General features: G+C 46.0%; 1 protein-coding gene and 5 long non-coding RNA genes across 8 annotated transcripts in view; all 6 read right to left on the bottom strand.

Annotated features, from left to right (window-relative positions):
- Window positions 1-82: 82 nt before the first annotated feature.
- LOC140692134 (uncharacterized) lies at window positions 83-5,055 on the bottom strand. The gene is made up of 3 exons (XR_012067693.1): window positions 4,943-5,055; window positions 1,662-1,734; window positions 83-284 (listed from the first exon to the last, which is right to left on the bottom strand). It is a non-coding gene; the product is annotated as an uncharacterized lncRNA (long non-coding RNA).
- A 330-nt stretch (window positions 5,056-5,385) lies between these two features.
- On the bottom strand, window positions 5,386-10,360 carry LOC140692122 (uncharacterized). Its single transcript, XR_012067676.1, has 3 exons — window positions 10,248-10,360; window positions 6,966-7,038; window positions 5,386-5,588 (listed from the first exon to the last, which is right to left on the bottom strand). It is a non-coding gene; the product is annotated as an uncharacterized lncRNA (long non-coding RNA).
- A 329-nt stretch (window positions 10,361-10,689) lies between these two features.
- On the bottom strand, window positions 10,690-15,665 carry LOC140692126 (uncharacterized). Its single transcript, XR_012067680.1, has 3 exons — window positions 15,553-15,665; window positions 12,271-12,343; window positions 10,690-10,893 (listed from the first exon to the last, which is right to left on the bottom strand). It is a non-coding gene; the product is annotated as an uncharacterized lncRNA (long non-coding RNA).
- Window positions 15,666-15,996: 331 nt separating this feature from the next.
- On the bottom strand, window positions 15,997-21,038 carry LOC140692132 (uncharacterized). 3 transcript variants are annotated; one of them, XR_012067689.1, is made up of 4 exons: window positions 20,857-20,989; window positions 17,576-17,648; window positions 16,407-16,477; window positions 16,020-16,198 (listed from the first exon to the last, which is right to left on the bottom strand). It is a non-coding gene; the product is annotated as an uncharacterized lncRNA (long non-coding RNA). The 3 variants fall into 3 exon arrangements; XR_012067691.1 differs by having other exon boundaries at window positions 16,407-16,519; window positions 20,857-20,947; XR_012067690.1 differs by lacking the exon at window positions 16,407-16,477 and having other exon boundaries at window positions 15,997-16,198; window positions 20,857-21,038.
- Window positions 21,039-21,323: 285 nt separating this feature from the next.
- Window positions 21,324-26,293, bottom strand: LOC140692137 (uncharacterized). The gene is made up of 4 exons (XR_012067697.1): window positions 26,161-26,293; window positions 22,880-22,952; window positions 21,711-21,781; window positions 21,324-21,502 (listed from the first exon to the last, which is right to left on the bottom strand). It is a non-coding gene; the product is annotated as an uncharacterized lncRNA (long non-coding RNA).
- Window positions 26,294-26,625: 332 nt separating this feature from the next.
- LOC140692174 (uncharacterized) overlaps window positions 26,626-27,178 on the bottom strand; it is a 59,204-nt gene continuing 58,651 nt past the window's right edge. Inside the window, exon 19 of the mRNA XM_072956936.1 lies at window positions 26,626-26,806. The gene's annotated coding sequence lies outside the window, so the exon portion shown is untranslated. The remainder of the gene's footprint in view (window positions 26,807-27,178) is intronic.

The raw sequence follows: 27,178 nt of genomic DNA on the forward strand, positions 1-27,178 counted from the left end.
TTGCCCAGTCCTGGTGAAGTCGACTTTAGGGGAGACACGAAGAGAAGCTGGGCGAAAAGCTGGCTGCACGGATTGAGGAGAGATGCGAACACATGGATGAGAGATGTTCTGCTACAATGGAGAATACTGGCGTGGAGACAGCTGTAGAGGATACCAGGCTCAAAAGACATTCATGAGACATATTGATCCTCGCTGATACTGGCAGAAACATACGGAGTGCCAACGTGGACTTGAGGAAGTTCCTCAATTCTCTTCTCCAAGAACGGGTCCAAGGTCTCTGACATCTGCAAGAGAAGAGATGGCAGAGATGATCAAAACGCTCCTGTTCTTGGAAGAGGTCGTGAGAATCCACACGTCCCAAGGGGCATTCCCTAGCCATTCAGACCAGAATTCACCAAGCCCAGGTAAGCCTTTTCCCAGGTTTGGGCCTAGCTAGCAAGCACTTGCCCTTCCCTCCCCTCCACTCAGGCATCCATTTGGAAGGATCAGTACCTGAGCTGCAATGAAGCCATTACGAGAAGAGCAAGCCCCTCCTAGAATCAGAGTTCCTCCAGCTTCACACTCTGTGAACAACAGTGAACTCCTTAAAGGTCAAATAGTCTCGGCTGAAATCGATAGGAATTGAATACTTAGCTCACACCTAGAAACGATGGCCTTCCGCTAGATTCAGCAAATGTGGTGTTTATGTCTTCCCTGGGGTGAAGGGAGTGTGGTAAGTGAGGGGAATCTTTGACTGAACTTGAATCTGTATTAGGCCTCAGTTTTTCAAGACAGTATAGGTAAATAGTACATGTCAGAAAGTGAACTGTACTGTAAAAGTCGCCAATGACATTAAAGACACAGCTTCTGTGGATCGTCTTTCAATGGAGTCAAGCCCCCGGGGGCACTATATCATGGGGGTGCAGACTTGGTTGCGTTAAATGGCTTTACCCAACATGATCGGATGATTAAGCGTTCTCATCACTGATAGAAGAACACCTGGTTCTCAATAGACTAGCATAACTGCAGCAGGGTTCACCTAGCTATAATGCCTCTAGGTGCTTTTGGATTCAAACCTAAATGTATATATTTGGTTTGTTTCCTCTTGTATTTTCCTAGAGAGGGATGTTACCCCTTGAAATGCCAACATTGGCCAGTAGGTGTCATTGGGAGTAAAGGGCACCACATGCACAAGTGTATCCAAGGTTGGGGGTTAGTTCATCTTTCCAATAGTTATTTCATGGTTCCTGTTGGTTTCGGAGGCTTCAAAAGGAAAGAGTTGACATGACCCCTTTAGCAGTTTGGACTAGAAATTTGCATTCTTTCTGTCTAGGTTTTCCGTAGAGCTGACAAAATGTTACCAAAATTGACAAGTCTGGCTTCTAGGTCGATACAGTGTGTTTCAAAAAATAACTTCATTTTCGTATAACTCCCAAAACATGTAAATGAATTCTGTTAAACTTCTTAAAGACTGCAAATGAGATATCAACACACTGTCAAAACAGGTGTCTTCGGACAATCCCTCCCACCACGGCTGTATAGGAACAAAGAGCTAAGCAAATATCACATTTCTGTGAAATGTATCTGGATAGTGTTGATTCATCGATGCCCAGTTGGCAGAGAAGAAGTGCAACCTGCACTCACTCGCTCCCATGTACAGAGCAATGGAAACATCCACTCACCCAGCCCTTGGCACAGGACACTTGCCGAAGAGAGGTCTGTTACTTCCAAAGACAGGATGAGGCCTCAGGACACCTGGAAGCAGGAGAAGGCAAAGCAGGGAATGGAAACCAGTGCAGGGTCTGACCCCTGGTGATGGAGCAACAAGGGTGAAACTCTGTTTGCCTTGGACGCACACTCTCAAGCGGACAGGAGACATGGGATTGAAGGTGATGTGCTGAGATTTACAAGAGTGCACAGCAGATGCTTGGCTGACAGAACTCAAAGAAACCAGCGCAAAATATCCCCACAGTTGATTCTGAGACCAAGATCCGAGCTGCCAAATTTGAGGTAGCAGAGGCAACGGTCAGTGAGGGATAGGGCTTCGGATGATGGCACACGCTGAGTCTCAGGGATCTGGAGTGCATTGTGGGATGTGGTGGGTCGAATCAAGAGAGCAAACCGAACTGTGTACCAATGATAAAGCAACCACACTGGTCGCGCAGTTGAGATTACCGATATGTCCCATGGCCACACCCAGTGCATCTGCAGGACCAGGGACCAATTGGGCATTTTGCCAATAGAGCACGTGTGGGGCTGAATCAGAGCTATCGTGCATCTGGTCTGAGGGATCCAGGGGGCCTTGGGTTTGAAATCAGAATGAAAAGCCTTAGGATCTGCTACATTCATAACCTGGGCTGGGATTATGGTTTGGTTTGAGGCACAGGATGCGCAACAGCTCTGTGGTTGCCTTCGTGCACCCGTGCCACAAGGATGAGAGGACAAGGAAGAGTGGTCCAAGTCCACAGCGTGAGAAGAGGAAGCATTTCCTTCAGCACTATCTCCCAAAAGCGGATGCTACATTTTGGATGGCACCGGCACGGGACGGCACCGAGGACACCAAGGTAGGTCTGCGGGATCATTCCAGCAGGCCCTGATGTGTGACATCCATGGATGAGCTTCCACTGGTGTTTCAGTAGACAGAGAAGCTCTGGGAAGAACTGCTTTCATTGGGACACTCCCGTGGCACTTCAAAGCACAAGCGCACTCTCAGTTTGCTTTTTTTTAAACACTCCAAAATGACATAGAGCAGAATGCAGAGCTGAGAACCTTTAGAAGCCTCATTTCCACAAGAGGAAGTGTCCTGCGCACTTTCAGAATTGTGAGATATGCGTAATCAAAATGAAGTTTTGCTAATCGAAATAGTATGGGATGTTCATCACAACAAATGCAACACCAGCAATTGGAGATATACCAGACAACACACACAGGAACAGGATATGGCATCAATGTCTAGGAGAAGTTGTCCTCACAGAAATCCCATGGAATTGCGTAGAGACAAGAGTCTAAAATTTTCACTTAACAAAGCCCTAGAAGTCTACATTAGATACCTGATATTACCTGACCAGTAGAGATGAAGAAGTACAGTAAAAGAAACAGGAAGTACCATTTTCAGTTCCAAAGATATTGAAGGCCCAGAAGATAAGCTTTCTAACAACTAGACTGCAAAACGCTCTCCAGACCAAGTGTTGAAAATGGAGGTCTGGAAAACCCTGAAGAACAACATTGTCTCAGAATCACAAAAGGCAGAATATCAGAAAAGGGGAAGAGAAAGTCTAAAGACGAGCCAAAAAATATCAGAAAACTCAATGGATGTGATAATATCAGGGCTAAAATTCAGTCCTTAGCAGACTAGATAATGCAGAGAGACGCGTGAATGACTGTGAAGACAGGGGAACAGAAATCCCTCGGTCAGAAGCAGACATAGGAAAGCAAGTGCAAACCAATGAAACATTGCTGTTGATTCCTGGGTTAAGACAGGGCATGAAAGACTAGAGTTCATAAGAGTCCCAGATGGAAAAGCAAGAGATAAAGAAACAAAAAATGTCTGAAAATGTATCTGTAGAAAAATCAGACTGAAACTTGCTGAAAGCCAAGAAAGAATCACCTATGCGAATTCAGGAATTACACAGCATCCAAAGGAGGTGGAACCCCAATAGACCTACCAGCAGCTGTATGATTCAAATCAACAAAGTTCACGAATATCCCAGTGATTTAAAATGCACCTGGAGGAAACAACATAGTCACAAGGGAACCTCCAGAGGGGTTTCAGCTGATATCTCGGCAGCAATATTGCAGGACAGGGAGGAGTGCCAGGACACAGACCATATCCTGAATGGCCAAATGCTGCCACCTAGGGTAGCCTATGCCCCATGACCACCATTTCTAATAACGGCAGAGCTAGGGAATTCCACAGACCGGCAAATCTTAAAAGAATTCAGCAGTTCAAAACTTCTTCTAAAAGGAAGGTTGAGAATACTCCCCTGAATAGAAAAGCAGCAAGATGAAATGGAAAGAAGAAAACCATTATTGGAAATGCAAGAAGAGCACGAGTGGCAAAGAAGAAACAAGAAGAAGGCAAGGAGGACATCAAAACGCTAAAGATGGGAGAGGGAAGCAGGAAATCATAGGTGATTGGAAGCACTCTCTTAAGTGAATCAGCTTATTGGACTCTCTGTTTGAAGCGAAAGGAGAGATGCATGGCCTGACGTGTTTGCAAAACAAGCAAGAAGCAGACCAACAAAGAATCAAACCAACAAACAAGCACCAAAAGGGTACGGTTGGCTGACATATACCAAGGGAATCATGATTATTCAAAAGAAAATACTCAAGGTGATGTCAAGGATCATTCAGCACGCATCGACCCAGTATCGCGGCTTGCATGTACTCAGCACACTTGTCTTCGGAAATCAGAGGCGTGCATTCATATTCGTAAATATTGATTCATAAGAGCATATCGTGACCTAACCCAAATGCCGATTTGGAATCAAATGGATTCCTAGTCCGTGATGTAGACTTGTATGTCTTCCAACAGGATGAAGGAATGCCATATTCTACGCTACGTAGAGAAGAAATGTAAGAAGCCTATAACAAAGGCACGTAGATCTGCCAAAGTGTACTAAGAGCAAAAGAGACAGACAGTAAAGTGCACATTGGGGTTGGTTTCATTTCTTGGAACTTCAGCCCCCATGAAACAAATGGATCCATGTCCTGAGAGTGCGGGTGTTTCAGCAGAAATCAGGCGACGCATATGTATTCCGGGTGTACGGATATTATAGGAACATAAGTCTCCTTTAGAGGGTCTCTGTGTACTGTGAACTGTTAGAAAGTTTAAAGACGTGTGAAACCATCAACTAAAAAGGGACCCACTTCCCTCCATTGGTTCTGTGCATACAGATCTGAACAAAAGGAAAGAGGGAAGAAGAAAGGCCCATGGGACGCTAGTGGGTAGAATCACATTTACCTTAGGAACCTCTGGTCGGATGCAGCCCCTCCCCCAACACTGACAAGATGCAGCAGCCATTGGGGATGGCAGTTACCGGTTGGATTCCAGGTGGAATGTTGGTGTGTACCGCGAGGCTTGTTGTGGCTGTTGGATCCTAGGTAACCGGGCAGAGTTCTGTGGGTGGATCAGTGTGATGGAGGGGCTGCCGCCCTCTGTGGAGCTTGGCTTAGGTGTTTGGTCCGGGAAGCTGTGTAAGTTCGAGATACTGCTGCTGCCCAAAGACCTGAGTTCACAGGTCAGTTTCCAGAACCTTTAAGAGCAGACAGTGGAAGATCTGCCTGTCATCAGCTTACTGGTGAGGCTCCGAGGTACTTTCAGACTTGCCCAGTCCTGGTGAAGTCGACTTTAGGGGAGACACGAAGAGAAGCTGGGCGAAAAGCTGGCTGCACGGATTGAGGAGAGATGCGAACACATGGATGAGAGATGTTCTGCTACAATGGAGAATACTGGCGTGGAGACAGCTGTAGAGGATACCAGGCTCAAAAGACATTCATGAGACATATTGATCCTCGCTGATACTGGCAGAAACATACGGAGTGCCAACGTGGACTTGAGGAAGTTCCTCAATTCTCTTCTCCAAGAACGGGTCCAAGGTCTCTGACATCTGCAAGAGAAGAGATGGCAGAGATGATCAAAACGCTCCTGTTCTTGGAAGAGGTCGTGAGAATCCACACGTCCCAAGGGGCATTCCCTAGCCATTCAGACCAGAATTCACCAAGCCCAGGTAAGCCTTTTCCCAGGTTTGGGCCTAGCTAGCAAGCACTTGCCCTTCCCTCCCCTCCACTCAGGCATCCATTTGGAAGGATCAGTACCTGAGCTGCAATGAAGCCATTACGAGAAGAGCAAGCCCCTCCTAGAATCAGAGTTCCTCCAGCTTCACACTCTGTGAACAACAGTGAACTCCTTAAAGGTCAAATAGTCTCGGCTGAAATCGATAGGAATTGAATACTTAGCTCACACCTAGAAACGATGGCCTTCCGCTAGATTCAGCAAATGTGGTGTTTATGTCTTCCCTGGGGTGAAGGGAGTGTGGTAAGTGAGGGGAATCTTTGACTGAACTTGAATCTGTATTAGGCCTCAGTTTTTCAAGACAGTATAGGTAAATAGTACATGTCAGAAAGTGAACTGTACTGTAAAAGTCGCCAATGACATTAAAGACACAGCTTCTGTGGATCGTCTTTCAATGGAGTCAAGCCCCCGGGGGCACTATATCATGGGGGTGCAGACTTGGTTGCGTTAAATGGCTTTACCCAACATGATCGGATGATTAAGCGTTCTCACCACTGATAGAAGAACACCTGGTTCTCAATAGACTAGCATAACTGCAGCAGGGTTCACCTAGCTATAATGCCTCTAGGTGCTTTTGGATTCAAACCTAAATGTATATATTTGGTTTGTTTCCTCTTGTATTTTCCTAGAGAGGGATGTTACCCCTTGAAATGCCAACATTGGCCAGTAGGTGTCATTGGGAGTAAAGGGCACCACATGCACAAGTGTATCCAAGGTTGGGGGTTAGTTCATCTTTCCAATAGTTATTTCATGGTTCCTGTTGGTTTCGGAGGCTTCAAAAGGAAAGAGTTGACATGACCCCTTTAGCAGTTTGGACTAGAAATTTGCATTCTTTCTGTCTAGGTTTTCCGTAGAGCTGACAAAATGTTACCAAAATTGACAAGTCTGGCTTCTAGGTCGATACAGTGTGTTTCAAAAAATAACTTCATTTTCGTATAACTCCCAAAACATGTAAATGAATTCTGTTAAACTTCTTAAAGACTGCAAATGAGATATCAACACACTGTCAAAACAGGTGTCTTCGGACAATCCCTCCCACCACGGCTGTATAGGAACAAAGAGCTAAGCAAATATCACATTTCTGTGAAATGTATCTGGATAGTGTTGATTCATCGATGCCCAGTTGGCAGAGAAGAAGTGCAACCTGCACTCACTCGCTCCCATGTACAGAGCAATGGAAACATCCACTCACCCAGCCCTTGGCACAGGACACTTGCCGAAGAGAGGTCTGTTACTTCCAAAGACAGGATGAGGCCTCAGGACACCTGGAAGCAGGAGAAGGCAAAGCAGGGAATGGAAACCAGTGCAGGGTCTGACCCCTGGTGATGGAGCAACAAGGGTGAAACTCTGTTTGCCTTGGACGCACACTCTCAAGCGGACAGGAGACATGGGATTGAAGGTGATGTGCTGAGATTTACAAGAGTGCACAGCAGATGCTTGGCTGACAGAACTCAAAGAAACCAGCGCAAAATATCCCCACAGTTGATTCTGAGACCAAGATCCGAGCTGCCAAATTTGAGGTAGCAGAGGCAACGGTCAGTGAGGGATAGGGCTTCGGATGATGGCACACGCTGAGTCTCAGGGATCTGGAGTGCATTGTGGGATGTGGTGGGTCGAATCAAGAGAGCAAACCGAACTGTGTACCAATGATAAAGCAACCACACTGGTCGCGCGGTTGAGATTACCGATATGTCCCATGGCCACACCCAGTGCATCTGCAGGACCAGGGACCAATTGGGCATTTTGCCAATAGAGCACGTGTGGGGCTGAATCAGAGCTATCGTGCATCTGGTCTGAGGGATCCAGGGGGCCTTGGGTTTGAAATCAGAATGAAAAGCCTTAGGATCTGCTACATTCATAACCTGGGCTGGGATTATGGTTTGGTTTGAGGCACAGGATGCGCAACAGCTCTGTGGTTGCCTTCGTGCACCCGTGCCACAAGGATGAGAGGACAAGGAAGAGTGGTCCAAGTCCACAGCGTGAGAAGAGGAAGCATTTCCTTCAGCACTATCTCCCAAAAGCGGATGCTACATTTTGGATGGCACCGGCACGGGACGGCACCGAGGACACCAAGGTAGGTCTGCGGGATCATTCCAGCAGGCCCTGATGTGTGACATCCATGGATGAGCTTCCACTGGTGTTTCAGTAGACAGAGAAGCTCTGGGAAGAACTGCTTTCATTGGGACATTCCCGTGGCACTTCAAAGCACAAGCGCACTCTCAGTTTGCTTTTTTTTAAACACTCCAAAATGACATAGAGCAGAATGCAGAGCTGAGAACCTTTAGAAGCCTCATTTCCACAAGAGGAAGTGTCCTGCGCACTTTCAGAATTGTGAGATATGCGTAATCAAAATGAAGTTTTGCTAATCGAAATAGTATGGGATGTTCATCACAACAAATGCAACACCAGCAATTGGAGATATACCAGACAACACACACAGGAACAGGATATGGCATCAATGTCTAGGAGAAGTTGTCCTCACAGAAATCCCATGGAATTGCGTAGAGACAAGAGTCTAAAATTTTCACTTAACAAAGCCCTAGAAGTCTACATTAGATACCTGATATTACCTGACCAGTAGAGATGAAGAAGTACAGTAAAAGAAACAGGAAGTACCATTTTCAGTTCCAAAGATATTGAAGGCCCAGAAGATAAGCTTTCTAACAACTAGACTGCAAAACGCTCTCCAGACCAAGTGTTGAAAATGGAGGTCTGGAAAACCCTGAAGAACAACATTGTCTCAGAATCACAAAAGGCAGAATATCAGAAAAGGGGAAGAGAAAGTCTAAAGACGAGCCAAAAAATATCAGAAAACTCAATGGATGTGATAATATCAGGGCTAAAATTCAGTCCTTAGCAGACTAGATAATGCAGAGAGACGCGTGAATGACTGTGAAGACAGGGGAACAGAAATCCCTCGGTCAGAAGCAGACATAGGAAAGCAAGTGCAAACCAATGAAACATTGCTGTTGATTCCTGGGTTAAGACAGGGCATGAAAGACTAGAGTTCATAAGAGTCCCAGATGGAAAAGCAAGAGATAAAGAAACAAAAAAATGTCTGAAAATGTATCTGTAGAAAAATCAGACTGAAACTTGCTGAAAGCCAAGAAAGAATCATCTATGCGAATTCAGGAATTACACAGCATCCAAAGGAGGTGGAACCCCAATAGACCTACCAGCAGCTGTATGATTCAAATCAACAAAGTTCACGAATATCCCAGTGATTTAAAATGCACCTGGAGGAAACAACATAGTCACAAGGGAACCTCCAGAGGGGTTTCAGCTGATATCTCGGCAGCAATATTGCAGGACAGGGAGGAGTGCCAGGACACAGACCATATCCTGAATGGCCAAATGCTGCCACCTAGGGTAGCCTATGCCCCATGACCACCATTTCTAATAACGGCAGAGCTAGGGAATTCCACAGACCGGCAAATCTTAAAAGAATTCAGCAGTTCAAAACTTCTTCTAAAAGGAAGGTTGAGAATACTCCCCTGAATAGAAAAGCAGCAAGATGAAATGGAAAGAAGAAAACCATTATTGGAAATGCAAGAAGAGCACGAGTGGCAAAGAAGAAACAAGAAGAAGGCAAGGAGGACATCAAAACGCTAAAGATGGGAGAGGGAAGCAGGAAATCATAGGTGATTGGAAGCACTCTCTTAAGTGAATCAGCTTATTGGACTCTCTGTTTGAAGCGAAAGGAGAGATGCATGGCCTGACGTGTTTGCAAAACAAGCAAGAAGCAGACCAACAAAGAATCAAACCAACAAACAAGCACCAAAAGGGTACGGTTGGCTGACATATACCAAGGGAATCATGATTATTCAAAAGAAAATACTCAAGGTGATGTCAAGGATCATTCAGCACGCATCGACCCAGTATCGCGGCTTGCATGTACTCAGCACACTTGTCTTCGGAAATCAGAGGCGTGCATTCATATTCGTAAATATTGATTCATAAGAGCATATCGTGACCTAACCCAAATGCCGATTTGGAATCAAATGGATTCCTAGTCCGTGATGTAGACTTGTATGTCTTCCAACAGGATGAAGGAATGCCATATTCTACGCTACGTAGAGAAGAAATGTAAGAAGCCTATAACAAAGGCACGTAGATCTGCCAAAGTGTACTAAGAGCAAAAGAGACAGACAGTAAAGTGCACATTGGGGTTGGTTTCATTTCTTGGAACTTCAGCCCCCATGAAACAAATGGATCCATGTCCTGAGAGTGCGGGTGTTTCAGCAGAAATCAGGCGACGCATATGTATTCCGGGTGTACGGATATTATAGGAACATAAGTCTCCTTTAGAGGGTCTCTGTGTACTGTGAACTGTTAGAAAGTTTAAAGACGTGTGAAACCATCAACTAAAAAGGGACCCACTTCCCTCCATTGGTTCTGTGCATACAGATCTGAACAAAAGGAAAGAGGGAAGAAGAAAGGCCCATGGGACGCTAGTGGGTAGAATCACATTTACCTTAGGAACCTCTGGTCGGATGCAGCCCCTCCCCCAACACTGACAAGATGCAGCAGCCATTGGGGATGGCAGTTACCGGTTGGATTCCAGGTGGAATGTTGGTGTGTACCGCGAGGCTTGTTGTGGCTGTTGGATCCTAGGTAACCGGGCAGAGTTCTGTGGGTGGATCAGTGTGATGGAGGGGCTGCCGCCCTCTGTGGAGCTTGGCTTAGGTGTTTGGTCCGGGAAGCTGTGTAAGTTCGAGATACTGCTGCTGCCCAAAGACCTGAGTTCACAGGTCAGTTTCCAGAACCTTTAAGAGCAGACAGTGGAAGATCTGCCTGTCATCAGCTTACTGGTGAGGCTCCGAGGTACTTTCAGACTTGCCCAGTCCTGGTGAAGTCGACTTTAGGGGAGACACGAAGAGAAGCTGGGCGAAAAGCTGGCTGCACGGATTGAGGAGAGATGCGAACACATGGATGAGAGATGTTCTGCTACAATGGAGAATACTGGCGTGGAGACAGCTGTAGAGGATACCAGGCTCAAAAGACATTCATGAGACATATTGATCCTCGCTGATACTGGCAGAAACATACGGAGTGCCAACGTGGACTTGAGGAAGTTCCTCAATTCTCTTCTCCAAGAACGGGTCCAAGGTCTCTGACATCTGCAAGAGAAGAGATGGCAGAGATGATCAAAACGCTCCTGTTCTTGGAAGAGGTCGTGAGAATCCACACGTCCCAAGGGGCATTCCCTAGCCATTCAGACCAGAATTCACCAAGCCCAGGTAAGCCTTTTCCCAGGTTTGGGCCTAGCTAGCAAGCACTTGCCCTTCCCTCCCCTCCACTCAGGCATCCATTTGGAAGGATCAGTACCTGAGCTGCAATGAAGCCATTACGAGAAGAGCAAGCCCCTCCTAGAATCAGAGTTCCTCCAGCTTCACACTCTGTGAACAACAGTGAACTCCTTAAAGGTCAAATAGTCTCGGCTGAAATCGATAGGAATTGAATACTTAGCTCACACCTAGAAACGATGGCCTTCCGCTAGATTCAGCAAATGTGGTGTTTATGTCTTCCCTGGGGTGAAGGGAGTGTGGTAAGTGAGGGGAATCTTTGACTGAACTTGAATCTGTATTAGGCCTCAGTTTTTCAAGACAGTATAGGTAAATAGTACATGTCAGAAAGTGAACTGTACTGTAAAAGTCGCCAATGACATTAAAGACACAGCTTCTGTGGATCGTCTTTCAATGGAGTCAAGCCCCCGGGGGCACTATATCATGGGGGTGCAGACTTGGTTGCGTTAAATGGCTTTACCCAACATGATCGGATGATTAAGCGTTCTCATCACTGATAGAAGAACACCTGGTTCTCAATAGACTAGCATAACTGCAGCAGGGTTCACCTAGCTATAATGCCTCTAGGTGCTTTTGGATTCAAACCTAAATGTATATATTTGGTTTGTTTCCTCTTGTATTTTCCTAGAGAGGGATGTTACCCCTTGAAATGCCAACATTGGCCAGTAGGTGTCATTGGGAGTAAAGGGCACCACATGCACAAGTGTATCCAAGGTTGGGGGTTAGTTCATCTTTCCAATAGTTATTTCATGGTTCCTGTTGGTTTCGGAGGCTTCAAAAGGAAAGAGTTGACATGACCCCTTTAGCAGTTTGGACTAGAAATTTGCATTCTTTCTGTCTAGGTTTTCCGTAGAGCTGACAAAATGTTACCAAAATTGACAAGTCTGGCTTCTAGGTCGATACAGTGTGTTTCAAAAAATAACTTCATTTTCGTATAACTCCCAAAACATGTAAATGAATTCTGTTAAACTTCTTAAAGACTGCAAATGAGATATCAACACACTGTCAAAACAGGTGTCTTCGGACAATCCCTCCCACCACGGCTGTATAGGAACAAAGAGCTAAGCAAATATCACATTTCTGTGAAATGTATCTGGATAGTGTTGATTCATCGATGCCCAGTTGGCAGAGAAGAAGTGCAACCTGCACTCACTCGCTCCCATGTACAGAGCAATGGAAACATCCACTCACCCAGCCCTTGGCACAGGACACTTGCCGAAGAGAGGTCTGTTACTTCCAAAGACAGGATGAGGCCTCAGGACACCTGGAAGCAGGAGAAGGCAAAGCAGGGAATGGAAACCAGTGCAGGGTCTGACCCCTGGTGATGGAGCAACAAGGGTGAAACTCTGTTTGCCTTGGACGCACACTCTCAAGCGGACAGGAGACATGGGATTGAAGGTGATGTGCTGAGATTTACAAGAGTGCACAGCAGATGCTTGGCTGACAGAACTCAAAGAAACCAGCGCAAAATATCCCCACAGTTGATTCTGAGACCAAGATCCGAGCTGCCAAATTTGAGGTAGCAGAGGCAACGGTCAGTGAGGGATAGGGCTTCGGATGATGGCACACGCTGAGTCTCAGGGATCTGGAGTGCATTGTGGGATGTGGTGGGTCGAATCAAGAGAGCAAACCGAACTGTGTACCAATGATAAAGCAACCACACTGGTCGCGCGGTTGAGATTACCGATATGTCCCATGGCCACACCCAGTGCATCTGCAGGACCAGGGACCAATTGGGCATTTTGCCAATAGAGCACGTGTGGGGCTGAATCAGAGCTATCGTGCATCTGGTCTGAGGGATCCAGGGGGCCTTGGGTTTGAAATCAGAATGAAAAGCCTTAGGATCTGCTACATTCATAACCTGGGCTGGGATTATGGTTTGGTTTGAGGCACAGGATGCGCAACAGCTCTGTGGTTGCCTTCGTGCACCCGTGCCACAAGGATGAGAGGACAAGGAAGAGTGGTCCAAGTCCACAGCGTGAGAAGAGGAAGCATTTCCTTCAGCACTATCTCCCAAAAGCGGATGCTACATTTTGGATGGCACCGGCACGGGACGGCACCGAGGACACCAAGGTAGGTCTGCGGGATCATTCCAGCAGGCCCTGATGTGTGACATCCATGGATGAGCTTCCACTGGTGTTTCAGTAGACAGAGAAGCTCTGGGAAGAACTGCTTTCATTGGGACATTCCCGTGGCACTTCAAAGCACAAGCGCACTCTCAGTTTGCTTTTTTTTAAACACTCCAAAATGACATAGAGCAGAATGCAGAGCTGAGAACCTTTAGAAGCCTCATTTCCACAAGAGGAAGTGTCCTGCGCACTTTCAGAATTGTGAGATATGCGTAATCAAAATGAAGTTTTGCTAATCGAAATAGTATGGGATGTTCATCACAACAAATGCAACACCAGCAATTGGAGATATACCAGACAACACACACAGGAACAGGATATGGCATCAATGTCTAGGAGAAGTTGTCCTCACAGAAATCCCATGGAATTGCGTAGAGACAAGAGTCTAAAATTTTCACTTAACAAAGCCCTAGAAGTCTACATTAGATACCTGATATTACCTGACCAGTAGAGATGAAGAAGTACAGTAAAAGAAACAGGAAGTACCATTTTCAGTTCCAAAGATATTGAAGGCCCAGAAGATAAGCTTTCTAACAACTAGACTGCAAAACGCTCTCCAGACCAAGTGTTGAAAATGGAGGTCTGGAAAACCCTGAAGAACAACATTGTCTCAGAATCACAAAAGGCAGAATATCAGAAAAGGGGAAGAGAAAGTCTAAAGACGAGCCAAAAAATATCAGAAAACTCAATGGATGTGATAATATCAGGGCTAAAATTCAGTCCTTAGCAGACTAGATAATGCAGAGAGACGCGTGAATGACTGTGAAGACAGGGGAACAGAAATCCCTCGGTCAGAAGCAGACATAGGAAAGCAAGTGCAAACCAATGAAACATTGCTGTTGATTCCTGGGTTAAGACAGGGCATGAAAGACTAGAGTTCATAAGAGTCCCAGATGGAAAAGCAAGAGATAAAGAAACAAAAAAATGTCTGAAAATGTATCTGTAGAAAAATCAGACTGAAACTTGCTGAAAGCCAAGAAAGAATCATCTATGCGAATTCAGGAATTACACAGCATCCAAAGGAGGTGGAACCCCAATAGACCTACCAGCAGCTGTATGATTCAAATCAACAAAGTTCACGAATATCCCAGTGATTTAAAATGCACCTGGAGGAAACAACATAGTCACAAGGGAACCTCCAGAGGGGTTTCAGCTGATATCTCGGCAGCAATATTGCAGGACAGGGAGGAGTGCCAGGACACAGACCATATCCTGAATGGCCAAATGCTGCCACCTAGGGTAGCCTATGCCCCATGACCACCATTTCTAATAACGGCAGAGCTAGGGAATTCCACAGACCGGCAAATCTTAAAAGAATTCAGCAGTTCAAAACTTCTTCTAAAAGGAAGGTTGAGAATACTCCCCTGAATAGAAAAGCAGCAAGATGAAATGGAAAGAAGAAAACCATTATTGGAAATGCAAGAAGAGCACGAGTGGCAAAGAAGAAACAAGAAGAAGGCAAGGAGGACATCAAAACGCTAAAGATGGGAGAGGGAAGCAGGAAATCATAGGTGATTGGAAGCACTCTCTTAAGTGAATCAGCTTATTGGACTCTCTGTTTGAAGCGAAAGGAGAGATGCATGGCCTGACGTGTTTGCAAAACAAGCAAGAAGCAGACCAACAAAGAATCAAACCAACAAACAAGCACCAAAAGGGTACGGTTGGCTGACATATACCAAGGGAATCATGATTATTCAAAAGAAAATACTCAAGGTGATGTCAAGGATCATTCAGCACGCATCGACCCAGTATCGCGGCTTGCATGTACTCAGCACACTTGTCTTCGGAAATCAGAGGCGTGCATTCATATTCATAAATATTGATTCATAAGAGCATATCGTGACCTAACCCAAATGCCGATTTGGAATCAAATGGATTCCTAGTCCGTGATGTAGACTTGTATGTCTTCCAACAGGATGAAGGAATGCCATATTCTACGCTACGTAGAGAAGAAATGTAAGAAGCCTATAACAAAGGCACGTAGATCTGCCAAAGTGTACTAAGAGCAAAAGAGACAGACAGTAAAGTGCACATTGGGGTTGGTTTCATTTCTTGGAACTTCAGCCCCCATGAAACAAATGGATCCATGTCCTGAGAGTGCGGGTGTTTCAGCAGAAATCAGGCGACGCATATGTATTCCGGGTGTACGGATATTATAGGAACATAAGTCTCCTTTAGAGGGTCTCTGTGTACTGTGAACTGTTAGAAAGTTTAAAGACGTGTGAAACCATCAACTAAAAAGGGACCCACTTCCCTCCATTGGTTCTGTGCATACAGATCTGAACAAAAGGAAAGAGGGAAGAAGAAAGGCCCATGGGACGCTAGTGGGTAGAATCACATTTACCTTAGGAACCTCTGGTCGGATGCAGCCCCTCCCCCAACACTGACAAGATGCAGCAGCCATTGGGGATGGCAGTTACCGGTTGGATTCCAGGTGGAATGTTGGTGTGTACCGCGAGGCTTGTTGTGGCTGTTGGATCCTAGGTAACCGGGCAGAGTTCTGTGGGTGGATCAGTGTGATGGAGGGGCTGCCGCCCTCTGTGGAGCTTGGCTTAGGTGTTTGGTCCGGGAAGCTGTGTAAGTTCGAGATACTGCTGCTGCCCAAAGACCTGAGTTCACAGGTCAGTTTCCAGAACCTTTAAGAGCAGACAGTGGAAGATCTGCCTGTCATCAGCTTACTGGTGAGGCTCCGAGGTACTTTCAGACTTGCCCAGTCCTGGTGAAGTCGACTTTAGGGGAGACACGAAGAGAAGCTGGGCGAAAAGCTGGCTGCACGGATTGAGGAGAGATGCGAACACATGGATGAGAGATGTTCTGCTACAATGGAGAATACTGGCGTGGAGACAGCTGTAGAGGATACCAGGCTCAAAAGACATTCATGAGACATATTGATCCTCGCTGATACTGGCAGAAACATACGGAGTGCCAACGTGGACTTGAGGAAGTTCCTCAATTCTCTTCTCCAAGAACGGGTCCAAGGTCTCTGACATCTGCAAGAGAAGAGATGGCAGAGATGATCAAAACGCTCCTGTTCTTGGAAGAGGTCGTGAGAATCCACACGTCCCAAGGGGCATTCCCTAGCCATTCAGACCAGAATTCACCAAGCCCAGGTAAGCCTTTTCCCAGGTTTGGGCCTAGCTAGCAAGCACTTGCCCTTCCCTCCCCTCCACTCAGGCATCCATTTGGAAGGATCAGTACCTGAGCTGCAATGAAGCCATTACGAGAAGAGCAAGCCCCTCCTAGAATCAGAGTTCCTCCAGCTTCACACTCTGTGAACAACAGTGAACTCCTTAAAGGTCAAATAGTCTCGGCTGAAATCGATAGGAATTGAATACTTAGCTCACACCTAGAAACGATGGCCTTCCGCTAGATTCAGCAAATGTGGTGTTTATGTCTTCCCTGGGGTGAAGGGAGTGTGGTAAGTGAGGGGAATCTTTGACTGAACTTGAATCTGTATTAGGCCTCAGTTTTTCAAGACAGTATAGGTAAATAGTACATGTCAGAAAGTGAACTGTACTGTAAAAGTCGCCAATGACATTAAAGACACAGCTTCTGTGGATCGTCTTTCAATGGAGTCAAGCCCCCGGGGGCACTATATCATGGGGGTGCAGACTTGGTTGCGTTAAATGGCTTTACCCAACATGATCGGATGATTAAGCGTTCTCATCACTGATAGAAGAACACCTGGTTCTCAATAGACTAGCATAACTGCAGCAGGGTTCACCTAGCTATAATGCCTCTAGGTGCTTTTGGATTCAAACCTAAATGTATATATTTGGTTTGTTTCCTCTTGTATTTTCCTAGAGAGGGATGTTACCCCTTGAAATGCCAACATTGGCCAGTAGGTGTCATTGGGAGTAAAGGGCACCACATGCACAAGTGTATCCAAGGTTGGGGGTTAGTTCATCTTTCCAATAGTTATTTCATGGTTCCTGTTGGTTTCGGAGGCTTCAAAAGGAAAGAGTTGACATGACCCCTTTAGCAGTTTGGACTAGAAATTTGCATTCTTTCTGTCTAGGTTTTCCGTAGAGCTGACAAAATGTTACCAAAATTGACAAGTCTGGCTTCTAGGTCGATACAGTGTGTTTCAAAAAATAACTTCATTTTCGTATAACTCCCAAAACATGTAAATGAATTCTGTTAAACTTCTTAAAGACTGCAAATGAGATATCAACACACTGTCAAAACAGGTGTCTTCGGACAATCCCTCCCACCACGGCTGTATAGGAACAAAGAGCTAAGCAAATATCACATTTCTGTGAAATGTATCTGGATAGTGTTGATTCATCGATGCCCAGTTGGCAGAGAAGAAGTGCAACCTGCACTCACTCGCTCCCATGTACAGAGCAATGGAAACATCCACTCACCCAGCCCTTGGCACAGGACACTTGCCGAAGAGAGGTCTGTTACTTCCAAAGACAGGATGAGGCCTCAGGACACCTGGAAGCAGGAGAAGGCAAAGCAGGGAATGGAAACCAGTGCAGGGTCTGACCCCTGGTGATGGAGCAACAAGGGTGAAACTCTGTTTGCCTTGGACGCACACTCTCAAGCGGACAGGAGACATGGGATTGAAGGTGATGTGCTGAGATTTACAAGAGTGCACAGCAGATGCTTGGCTGACAGAACTCAAAGAAACCAGCGCAAAATATCCCCACAGTTGATTCTGAGACCAAGATCCGAGCTGCCAAATTTGAGGTAGCAGAGGCAACGGTCAGTGAGGGATAGGGCTTCGGATGATGGCACACGCTGAGTCTCAGGGATCTGGAGTGCATTGTGGGATGTGGTGGGTCGAATCAAGAGAGCAAACCGAACTGTGTACCAATGATAAAGCAACCACACTGGTCGCGCGGTTGAGATTACCGATATGTCCCATGGCCACACCCAGTGCATCTGCAGGACCAGGGACCAATTGGGCATTTTGCCAATAGAGCACGTGTGGGGCTGAATCAGAGCTATCGTGCATCTGGTCTGAGGGATCCAGGGGGCCTTGGGTTTGAAATCAGAATGAAAAGCCTTAGGATCTGCTACATTCATAACCTGGGCTGGGATTATGGTTTGGTTTGAGGCACAGGATGCGCAACAGCTCTGTGGTTGCCTTCGTGCACCCGTGCCACAAGGATGAGAGGACAAGGAAGAGTGGTCCAAGTCCACAGCGTGAGAAGAGGAAGCATTTCCTTCAGCACTATCTCCCAAAAGCGGATGCTACATTTTGGATGGCACCGGCACGGGACGGCACCGAGGACACCAAGGTAGGTCTGCGGGATCATTCCAGCAGGCCCTGATGTGTGACATCCATGGATGAGCTTCCACTGGTGTTTCAGTAGACAGAGAAGCTCTGGGAAGAACTGCTTTCATTGGGACATTCCCGTGGCACTTCAAAGCACAAGCGCACTCTCAGTTTGCTTTTTTTTAAACACTCCAAAATGACATAGAGCAGAATGCAGAGCTGAGAACCTTTAGAAGCCTCATTTCCACAAGAGGAAGTGTCCTGCGCACTTTCAGAATTGTGAGATATGCGTAATCAAAATGAAGTTTTGCTAATCGAAATAGTATGGGATGTTCATCACAACAAATGCAACACCAGCAATTGGAGATATACCAGACAACACACACAGGAACAGGATATGGCATCAATGTCTAGGAGAAGTTGTCCTCACAGAAATCCCATGGAATTGCGTAGAGACAAGAGTCTAAAATTTTCACTTAACAAAGCCCTAGAAGTCTACATTAGATACCTGATATTACCTGACCAGTAGAGATGAAGAAGTACAGTAAAAGAAACAGGAAGTACCATTTTCAGTTCCAAAGATATTGAAGGCCCAGAAGATAAGCTTTCTAACAACTAGACTGCAAAACGCTCTCCAGACCAAGTGTTGAAAATGGAGGTCTGGAAAACCCTGAAGAACAACATTGTCTCAGAATCACAAAAGGCAGAATATCAGAAAAGGGGAAGAGAAAGTCTAAAGACGAGCCAAAAAATATCAGAAAACTCAATGGATGTGATAATATCAGGGCTAAAATTCAGTCCTTAGCAGACTAGATAATGCAGAGAGACGCGTGAATGACTGTGAAGACAGGGGAACAGAAATCCCTCGGTCAGAAGCAGACATAGGAAAGCAAGTGCAAACCAATGAAACATTGCTGTTGATTCCTGGGTTAAGACAGGGCATGAAAGACTAGAGTTCATAAGAGTCCCAGATGGAAAAGCAAGAGATAAAGAAACAAAAAATGTCTGAAAATGTATCTGTAGAAAAATCAGACTGAAACTTGCTGAAAGCCAAGAAAGAATCATCTATGCGAATTCAGGAATTACACAGCATCCAAAGGAGGTGGAACCCCAATAGACCTACCAGCAGCTGTATGATTCAAATCAACAAAGTTCACGAATATCCCAGTGATTTAAAATGCACCTGGAGGAAACAACATAGTCACAAGGGAACCTCCAGAGGGGTTTCAGCTGATATCTCGGCAGCAATATTGCAGGACAGGGAGGAGTGCCAGGACACAGACCATATCCTGAATGGCCAAATGCTGCCACCTAGGGTAGCCTATGCCCCATGACCACCATTTCTAATAACGGCAGAGCTAGGGAATTCCACAGACCGGCAAATCTTAAAAGAATTCAGCAGTTCAAAACTTCTTCTAAAAGGAAGGTTGAGAATACTCCCCTGAATAGAAAAGCAGCAAGATGAAATGGAAAGAAGAAAACCATTATTGGAAATGCAAGAAGAGCACGAGTGGCAAAGAAGAAACAAGAAGAAGGCAAGGAGGACATCAAAACGCTAAAGATGGGAGAGGGAAGCAGGAAATCATAGGTGATTGGAAGCACTCTCTTAAGTGAATCAGCTTATTGGACTCTCTGTTTGAAGCGAAAGGAGAGATGCATGGCCTGACGTGTTTGCAAAACAAGCAAGAAGCAGACCAACAAAGAATCAAACCAACAAACAAGCACCAAAAGGGTACGGTTGGCTGACATATACCAAGGGAATCATGATTATTCAAAAGAAAATACTCAAGGTGATGTCAAGGATCATTCAGCACGCATCGACCCAGTATCGCGGCTTGCATGTACTCAGCACACTTGTCTTCGGAAATCAGAGGCGTGCATTCATATTCGTAAATATTGATTCATAAGAGCATATCGTGACCTAACCCAAATGCCGATTTGGAATCAAATGGATTCCTAGTCCGTGATGTAGACTTGTATGTCTTCCAACAGGATGAAGGAATGCCATATTCTACGCTACGTAGAGAAGAAATGTAAGAAGCCTATAACAAAGGCACGTAGATCTGCCAAAGTGTACTAAGAGCAAAAGAGACAGACAGTAAAGTGCACATTGGGGTTGGTTTCATTTCTTGGAACTTCAGCCCCCATGAAACAAATGGATCCATGTCCTGAGAGTGCGGGTGTTTCAGCAGAAATCAGGCGACGCATATGTATTCCGGGTGTACGGATATTATAGGAACATAAGTCTCCTTTAGAGGGTCTCTGTGTACTGTGAACTGTTAGAAAGTTTAAAGACGTGTGAAACCATCAACTAAAAAGGGACCCACTTCCCTCCATTGGTTCTGTGCATACAGATCTGAACAAAAGGAAAGAGGGAAGAAGAAAGGCCCATGGGACGCTAGTGGGTAGAATCACATTTACCTTAGGAACCTCTGGTCGGATGCAGCCCCTCCCCCAACACTGACAAGATGCAGCAGCCATTGGGGGTGGCAGTTACCGGTTGGATTCCAGGTGGAATGTTGGTGTGTACCGCGAGGCTTGTTGTGGCTGTTGGATCCTAGGTAACCGGGCAGAGTTCTGTGGGTGGATCAGTGTGATGGAGGGGCTGCCGCCCTCTGTGGAGCTTGGCTTAGGTGTTTGGTCCGGGAAGCTGTGTAAGTTCGAGATACTGCTGCTGCCCAAAGACCTGAGTTCACAGGTCAGTTTCCAGAACCTTTAAGAGCAGACAGTGGAAGATCTGCCTGTCATCAGCTTACTGGTGAGGCTCCGAGGTACTTTCAGACTTGCCCAGTCCTGGTGAAGTCGACTTTAGGGGAGACACGAAGAGAAGCTGGGCGAAAAGCTGGCTGCACGGATTGAGGAGAGATGCGAACACATGGATGAGAGATGTTCTGCTACAATGGAGAATACTGGCGTGGAGACAGCTGTAGAGGATACCAGGCTCAAAAGACATTCATGAGACATATTGATCCTCGCTGATACTGGCAGAAACATACGGAGTGCCAACGTGGACTTGAGGAAGTTCCTCAATTCTCTTCTCCAAGAACGGGTCCAAGGTCTCTGACATCTGCAAGAGAAGAGATGGCAGAGATGATCAAAACGCTCCTGTTCTTGGAAGAGGTCGTGAGAATCCACACGTCCCAAGGGGCATTCCCTAGCCATTCAGACCAGAATTCACCAAGCCCAGGTAAGCCTTTTCCCAGGTTTGGGCCTAGCTAGCAAGCACTTGCCCTTCCCTCCCCTCCACTCAGGCATCCATTTGGAAGGATCAGTACCTGAGCTGCAATGAAGCCATTACGAGAAGAGCAAGCCCCTCCTAGAATCAGAGTTCCTCCAGCTTCACACTCTGTGAACAACAGTGAACTCCTTAAAGGTCAAATAGTCTCGGCTGAAATCGATAGGAATTGAATACTTAGCTCACACCTAGAAACGATGGCCTTCCGCTAGATTCAGCAAATGTGGTGTTTATGTCTTCCCTGGGGTGAAGGGAGTGTGGTAAGTGAGGGGAATCTTTGACTGAACTTGAATCTGTATTAGGCCTCAGTTTTTCAAGACAGTATAGGTAAATAGTACATGTCAGAAAGTGAACTGTACTGTAAAAGTCGCCAATGACATTAAAGACACAGCTTCTGTGGATCGTCTTTCAATGGAGTCAAGCCCCCGGGGGCACTATATCATGGGGGTGCAGACTTGGTTGCGTTAAATGGCTTTACCCAACATGATCGGATGATTAATCGTTCTCACCACTGATAGAAGAACACCTGGTTCTCAATAGACTAGCATAACTGCAGCAGGGTTGTCCTAGCTATAATGCCTCTAGGTGCTTTTGGATTCAAACCTAAATGTATATATTTGGTTTGTTTCCTCTTGTATTTTCCTAGAGAGGGATGTTACCCCTTGAAATGCCAACATTGGCCAGTAGGTGTCATTGGGAGTAAAGGGCACCACATGCACAAGTGTATCCAAGGTTGGGGGTTAGTTCATCTTTCCAATAGTTATTTCATGGTTCCTGTTGGTTTCGGAGGCTTCAAAAGGAAAGAGTTGACATGACCCCTTTAGCAGTTTGGACTAGAAATTTGCATTCTTTCTGTCTAGGTTTTCCGTAGAGCTGACAAAATGTTACCAAAATTGACAAGTCTGGCTTCTAGGTCGATACAGTGTGTTTCAAAAAATAACTTCATTTTCGTATAACTCCCAAAACATGTAAATGAATTCTGTTAAACTTCTTAAAGACTGCAAATGAGATATCAACACACTGTCAAAACAGGTGTCTTCGGACAATCCCTCCCACCACGGCTGTATAGGAACAAAGAGCTAAGCAAATATCACATTTCTGTGAAATGTATCTGGATAGTGTTGATTCATCGATGCCCAGTTGGCAGAGAAGAAGTGCAACCTGCACTCACTCGCTCCCATGTACAGAGCAATGGAAACATCCACTCACCCAGCCCTTGGCACAGGACACTTGCCGAAGAGAGGTCTGTTACTTCCAAAGACAGGATGAGGCCTCAGGACACCTGGAAGCAGGAGAAGGCAAAGCAGGGAATGGAAACCAGTGCAGGGTCTGACCCCTGGTGATGGAGCAACAAGGGTGAAACTCTGTTTGCCTTGGACGCACACTCTCAAGCGGACAGGAGACATGGGATTGAAGGTGATGTGCTGAGATTTACAAGAGTGCACAGCAGATGCTTGGCTGACAGAACTCAAAGAAACCAGCGCAAAATATCCCCACAGTTGATTCTGAGACCAAGATCCGAGCTGCCAAATTTGAGGTAGCAGAGGCAACGGTCAGTGAGGGATAGGGCTTCGGATGATGGCACACGCTGAGTCTCAGGGATCTGGAGTGCATTGTGGGATGTGGTGGGTCGAATCAAGAGAGCAAACCGAACTGTGTACCAATGATAAAGCAACCACACTGGTCGCGCGGTTGAGATTACCGATATGTCCCATGGCCACACCCAGTGCATCTGCAGGACCAGGGACCAATTGGGCATTTTGCCAATAGAGCACGTGTGGGGCTGAATCAGAGCTATCGTGCATCTGGTCTGAGGGATCCAGGGGGCCTTGGGTTTGAAATCAGAATGAAAAGCCTTAGGATCTGCTACATTCATAACCTGGGCTGGGATTATGGTTTGGTTTGAGGCACAGGATGCGCAACAGCTCTGTGGTTGCCTTCGTGCACCCGTGCCACAAGGATGAGAGGACAAGGAAGAGTGGTCCAAGTCCACAGCGTGAGAAGAGGAAGCATTTCCTTCAGCACTATCTCCCAAAAGCGGATGCTACATTTTGGATGGCACCGGCACGGGACGGCACCGAGGACACCAAGGTAGGTCTGCGGGATCATTCCAGCAGGCCCTGATGTGTGACATCCATGGATGAGCTTCCACTGGTGTTTCAGTAGACAGAGAAGCTCTGGGAAGAACTGCTTTCATTGGGACATTCCCGTGGCACTTCAAAGCACAAGCGCACTCTCAGTTTGCTTTTTTTTAAACACTCCAAAATGACATAGAGCAGAATGCAGAGCTGAGAACCTTTAGAAGCCTCATTTCCACAAGAGGAAGTGTCCTGCGCACTTTCAGAATTGTGAGATATGCGTAATCAAAATGAAGTTTTGCTAATCGAAATAGTATGGGATGTTCATCACAACAAATGCAACACCAGCAATTGGAGATATACCAGACAACACACACAGGAACAGGATATGGCATCAATGTCTAGGAGAAGTTGTCCTCACAGAAATCCCATGGAATTGCGTAGAGACAAGAGTCTAAAATTTTCACTTAACAAAGCCCTAGAAGTCTACATTAGATACCTGATATTACCTGACCAGTAGAGATGAAGAAGTACAGTAAAAGAAACAGGAAGTACCATTTTCAGTTCCAAAGATATTGAAGGCCCAGAAGATAAGCTTTCTAACAACTAGACTGCAAAACGCTCTCCAGACCAAGTGTTGAAAATGGAGGTCTGGAAAACCCTGAAGAACAACATTGTCTCAGAATCACAAAAGGCAGAATATCAGAAAAGGGGAAGAGAAAGTCTAAAGACGAGCCAAAAAATATCAGAAAACTCAATGGATGTGATAATATCAGGGCTAAAATTCAGTCCTTAGCAGACTAGATAATGCAGAGAGACGCGTGAATGACTGTGAAGACAGGGGAACAGAAATCCCTCGGTCAGAAGCAGACATAGGAAAGCAAGTGCAAACCAATGAAACATTGCTGTTGATTCCTGGGTTAAGACAGGGCATGAAAGACTAGAGTTCATAAGAGTCCCAGATGGAAAAGCAAGAGATAAAGAAACAAAAAATGTCTGAAAATGTATCTGTAGAAAAATCAGACTGAAACTTGCTGAAAGCCAAGAAAGAATCATCTATGCGAATTCAGGAATTACACAGCATCCAAAGGAGGTGGAACCCCAATAGACCTACCAGCAGCTGTATGATTCAAATCAACAAAGTTCACGAATATCCCAGTGATTTAAAATGCACCTGGAGGAAACAACATAGTCACAAGGGAACCTCCAGAGGGGTTTCAGCTGATATCTCGGCAGCAATATTGCAGGACAGGGAGGAGTGCCAGGACACAGACCATATCCTGAATGGCCAAATGCTGCCACCTAGGGTAGCCTATGCCCCATGACCACCATTTCTAATAACGGCAGAGCTAGGGAATTCCACAGACCGGCAAATCTTAAAAGAATTCAGCAGTTCAAAACTTCTTCTAAAAGGAAGGTTGAGAATACTCCCCTGAATAGAAAAGCAGCAAGATGAAATGGAAAGAAGAAAACCATTATTGGAAATGCAAGAAGAGCACGAGTGGCAAAGAAGAAACAAGAAGAAGGCAAGGAGGACATCAAAACGCTAAAGATGGGAGAGGGAAGCAGGAAATCATAGGTGATTGGAAGCACTCTCTTAAGTGAATCAGCTTATTGGACTCTCTGTTTGAAGCGAAAGGAGAGATGCATGGCCTGACGTGTTTGCAAAACAAGCAAGAAGCAGACCAACAAAGAATCAAACCAACAAACAAGCACCAAAAGGGTACGGTTGGCTGACATATACCAAGGGAATCATGATTATTCAAAAGAAAATACTCAAGGTGATGTCAAGGATCATTCAGCACGCATCGACCCAGTATCGCGGCTTGCATGTACTCAGCACACTTGTCTTCGGAAATCAGAGGCGTGCATTCATATTCGTAAATATTGATTCATAAGAGCATATCGTGACCTAACCCAAATGCCGATTTGGAATCAAATGGATTCCTAGTCCGTGATGTAGACTTGTATGTCTTCCAACAGGATGAAGGAATGCCATATTCTACGCTACGTAGAGAAGAAATGTAAGAAGCCTATAACAAAGGCACGTAGATCTGCCAAAGTGTACTAAGAGCAAAAGAGACAGACAGTAAAGTGCACATTGGGGTTGGTTTCATTTCTTGGAACTTCAGCCCCCATGAAACAAATGGATCCATGTCCTGAGAGTGCGGGTGTTTCAGCAGAAATCAGGCGACGCATATGTATTCCGGGTGTACGGATATTATAGGAACATAAGTCTCCTTTAGAGGGTCTCTGTGTACTGTGAACTGTTAGAAAGTTTAAAGACGTGTGAAACCATCAACTAAAAAGGGACCCACTTCCCTCCATTGGTTCTGTGCATACAGATCTGAACAAAAGGAAAGAGGGAAGAAGAAAGGCCCATGGGACGCTAGTGGGTAGAATCACATTTACCTTAGGAACCTCTGGTCGGATGCAGCCCCTCCCCCAACACTGACAAGATGCAGCAGCCATTGGGGGTGGCAGTTACCGGTTGGATTCCAGGTGGAATGTTGGTGTGTACCGCGAGGCTTGTTGTGGCTGTTGGATCCTAGGTAACCGGGCAGAGTTCTGTGGGTGGATCAGTGTGATGGAGGGGCTGCCGCCCTCTGTGGAGCTTGGCTTAGGTGTTTGGTCCGGGAAGCTGTGTAAGTTCGAGATACTGCTGCTGCCCAAAGACCTGAGTTCACAGGTCAGTTTCCAGAACCTTTAAGAGCAGACAGTGGAAGATCTGCCTGTCATCAGCTTACTGGTGAGGCTCCGAGGTACTTTCAGACTTGCCCAGTCCTGGTGAAGTCGACTTTAGGGGAGACACGAAGAGAAGCTGGGCGAAAAGCTGGCTGCACGGATTGAGGAGAGATGCGAACACATGGATGAGAGATGTTCTGCTACAATGGAGAATACTGGCGTGGAGACAGCTGTAGAGGATACCAGGCTCAAAAGACATTCATGAGACATATTGATCCTCGCTGATACTGGCAGAAACATACGGAGTGCCAACGTGGACTTGAGGAAGTTCCTCAATTCTCTTCTCCAAGAACGGGTCCAAGGTCTCTGACATCTGCAAGAGAAGAGATGGCAGAGATGATCAAAACGCTCCTGTTCTTGGAAGAGGTCGTGAGAATCCACACGTCCCAAGGGGCATTCCCTAGCCATTCAGACCAGAATTCACCAAGCCCAGGTAAGCCTTTCCCCAGGTTTGGGCCTAGCTAGCAAGCACTTGCCCTTCCCTCCCCTCCACTCAGGCATCCATTTGGAAGGATCAGTACCTGAGCTGCAATGAAGCCATTACGAGAAGAGCAAGCCCCTCCTAGAATCAGAGTTCCTCCAGCTTCACACTCTGTGAACAACAGTGAACTCCTTAAAGGTCAAATAGTCTCGGCTGAAATCGATAGGAATTGAATACTTAGCTCACACCTAGAAACGATGGCCT

The sequence above is a fragment of the Vicugna pacos genome, unplaced genomic scaffold (genome assembly GCF_048564905.1).
Source record: "Vicugna pacos unplaced genomic scaffold, VicPac4 SAC-SAT, whole genome shotgun sequence".
NCBI lineage: Eukaryota > Metazoa > Chordata > Mammalia > Artiodactyla > Camelidae > Vicugna > Vicugna pacos.